This window comes from Oncorhynchus tshawytscha, linkage group LG02 (assembly GCF_018296145.1).
Source record: "Oncorhynchus tshawytscha isolate Ot180627B linkage group LG02, Otsh_v2.0, whole genome shotgun sequence".
Classification (NCBI taxonomy): Eukaryota; Metazoa; Chordata; class Actinopteri; order Salmoniformes; family Salmonidae; genus Oncorhynchus; species Oncorhynchus tshawytscha.
Window position 1 is genome coordinate 61,007,796 of NC_056430.1, and position 3,337 is coordinate 61,011,132.

Genomic DNA, 3,337 nt, shown 5'->3' on the forward strand with positions numbered 1-3,337 from the left:
CTCTAGAATACTATAGTAAATACCACAGTATTATCCACAAATAAACACTGTAGTAAATACTACAGTAATGTCCACCAAAACACTAGTCTGTAAAAACACTACATTTTGTAACTATGGTAAATATTACAGTATTTAATTTGCATATTCCATTCCCATTCCCCTCCTCCATATACATACGTGAGAAACCTACATGCCAAGTATAGACCATATATTGTGTTCCCTACAGGTTATAGAAAAGAGCAGAAGCTATCTAAAGAGCTATACTATCTGTTTAGACCCCCTACCTACAGGTTATAAACAATTGTCTCTTTTAGTATTTCTCCAGTAGGTTTCCTCAATGAGAAAGCCTTCACTTCTATGTCAAAGATAATAAAACAAAAACACTATAGTAAATACTACAGTAATGCCCGCAAAAGTATACTACAGTCCGCAAAAAACACTACTGTAAATGCTACAGTGCACTACAATCCGCAAAAACACGACATTAATTGCTATAAAACGACAGTTTTCTTTTAGTACATTATTTATACTGTAGTTGACTGTAAATACTCTAGTATACTACAGTAAATACTACAGTAAAGTCAGCTAAAATACTAGAGTGAATACTATAGTATTTATACCATAGTATTTATTCATGTGCGCTGTTCCAGATAAATCTCATCCACTGGAGTGTTGCGTTACTCACAAAGCAAAACCACTCTATCCTGAGTCCTTTTAAGTCTTTTCTCTGCCTCTTTCCCCCCTCACCCCCCTTTCCCCCCCTCCCTTCATCCCTGCGTGCCATCACATACACAATTGGAGATCTGGGTCAACCCTGTCTGCTCTCCCGCTGTGACGGAAGAGGGGAAAGAACGAAAGAAGGGAAAATTCAAATTCAAATTCAGGGAAGGAAAAGGAAAGGAGAGAAGGGTGAAGTGAATCAAAAGGACATTGAGGTGACATCTGGTTGTGCTTCCAGGATGACAAAAACAACAACTCAAAGCAGCAGCAGGGACAAAGATGGCTGCCATGATTTGATCTTTGACCTGAGCGACTTGTAAACAATCACGACACACAGCAGGCTTTTTTCCCCGCCTTCTTCTGCATGGGGCTGAGGGAAGAAACAATATGTTTTTTTTCGTTCTTGCCAGCTCTCTCTCTCTCTGGCCTCAAGGCCTACTCTCCCCCTCCCCCCTCCTTCCCCCACTCTCTTTCTCTCTCACGCCAAGCTTCCTGCTTTCCTGTCAGGCATATATCAGGCCAGTCAGCTGTGAAGGGTCTGACGCACCTCAGGGCTATTCAGTGGGGCCGGCGCGACGCAATTCATTTAAAAAAAGAGCGATTGAAATAAGCCCTGGCACAGGAGTTGCTGAGTAAGCAGGGGCTGTCTGAGTCTCATCGTTCTGTAAACCACCCTCACTCACTACACAAACACTGCTACACACATGAATGCACACACACAAACAAGCACATACACATACAGACATATACGTACACACACACACTCACCCTGTGGCTAGCCTGGGTCTCCACCCCCATTCTCTCTCTATTGTCCTCAGCACATGGTGTTGATTTAGTGCTATTTTGGGGGTCTGCCATTCATACACTAGTGTGTCTGTGTGTTTTTCCTTTTCTATTTTCTATTCAATGTTTTGAGAGACAACAAAGGTAGGGAGGTTTGTGTTGGGTCACAACTGATGTCACAAGCCTGCATTGTGGGAGTTGGGGTTTTCTGCCTTTTATCAAATGTGTGTGTGTGTGTGTGTGTGTGTGTGTGTGTGTGTGTGTGTGTGTGTGTGTGTGTGTGTGTGTGTGTGTGTGTGTGTGTGTGTGTGTGTGTGTGTGTGTGTGTGTGTGTGTGTGTGTGTGTGTGTGTGTGTGTGTGTGTGTGTGTGTGTGTGCCTATGCATGCATGTGAATTTGCTTGCCAGAAATGAACCATGACTGACAGTTGAGTTGATGCAATTAGGGTCATGCGGGTCCATTTCATGCCAAGCCATGGTACATGACATCTATGACTACCCTTTTATACTGTGTAACATGGGCCTTAAAAGGTCACAAACCATCAACAACCCGCACTGTATATAAGCCCTCCTTAGAGAGAGTATGACTGCCCATATTGTTTAAAAAATTAAAATTGACGGTGCACCCTTTTTTTTCTTCCTCCTGCGAATGAAAAAAAAAATTTAAATTACATTTATATATTTTCCTCCTCTTCCCTTTTTCCTAGAAAAAGGAGCTAGCTGCTGATTCAGGTCAAAAGGCAGAACCTTCACACACACACAACAGACCACTAAACCCATTACAATTTCACCGCACTCGAAAAGGGGAGGCCTACGCTCTGAGAGGAAACATCTAAACTCTCACCCACACAGTGGCAGTGAAATATCAAAGTGAAGATCACAACAGGAGCAATGTTCTGCAATGCCTTTAGTCTATAAAAAGAAAGCCAGCTTTGCCTTTCTTGATGGAAAAATCAGGCTAGATATGCGAGTAGCCCTATTCAACTCGTTGCATCATTTCCCATCTCTAGCTGGGGGGCAGCATATGCTAGCAGAGTTGCTAATCTTGCAGAGACGCTGCCAACTGGGGACCTAGCCAAGTGCCTATGGGCACTTCTAGTGGAGTGGAAATGCTGCAGAACTCTCATAACCCAAAATGCAGTATCAGGCCTTGTATTGTGTCTTGCTGACTCTCATTACATGATGCTACTCATCAGTGCTTCAACCAAGCTTGCAAACCTGGTGACTGTTCTGCAGCCGAATGATGATGATGCTCAAGTGTAGAACCTGGAGTTGGATCAGTACATCTTTATCTCCTGAGTTTGGAGTTCTACCTTGTTTCATTTTTTGGGGGGGGGGGACTTTAGATAGACTTTAGGGCCTTTGTATATACACTGGATGCACAAAACCCCTCACATGCTTACACACACACCTCTTTAAGGTTAGGCTACATCATTTCCCAGATAATGTAGGGATGTGAAGGAAATGGTGAGGCATTGTTGTGGTAACATACTATGTTTGTGTATTTTTTCACTGTGTATCCAAAGTCGAGAATATAGCAGGTAGAAATCAGTGTTGGGAAGACCGAAGGCCTTGGAGGGCAGCGGAAGAGCAGAGACGGCCTCTTTTCTCCTGCCTTTTCCTGGAATTGTTCCCCATTGTTAAAAACGCAGAGAGCTCGGACAGAACAATCGAGCAGAAAAACAGCTGGCTACCTGCTGTCAAGATGGCAATAGGCGGAAATCCACCAATAAACACTTGGCTTTGTTTCAACTGTGGTCTCCCTTAGGCTATTCAGCCTTAAGGGCCTCGTCATATTGGCTAATTTTTCAGCCATGAAGTAATCTGCTATGCTA

General features: G+C 43.3%; 1 non-coding gene across 1 annotated transcript; it reads left to right on the top strand.

Annotated features, from left to right (window-relative positions):
- Nucleotides 1-296: 296 nt before the first annotated feature.
- Nucleotides 297-351, top strand: LOC112223375. The gene has a single exon (XR_002949301.1). It is a non-coding gene; the product is annotated as a U7 small nuclear RNA (small nuclear RNA).
- The last annotated feature ends 2,986 nt before the right edge of the window (nucleotides 352-3,337 follow it).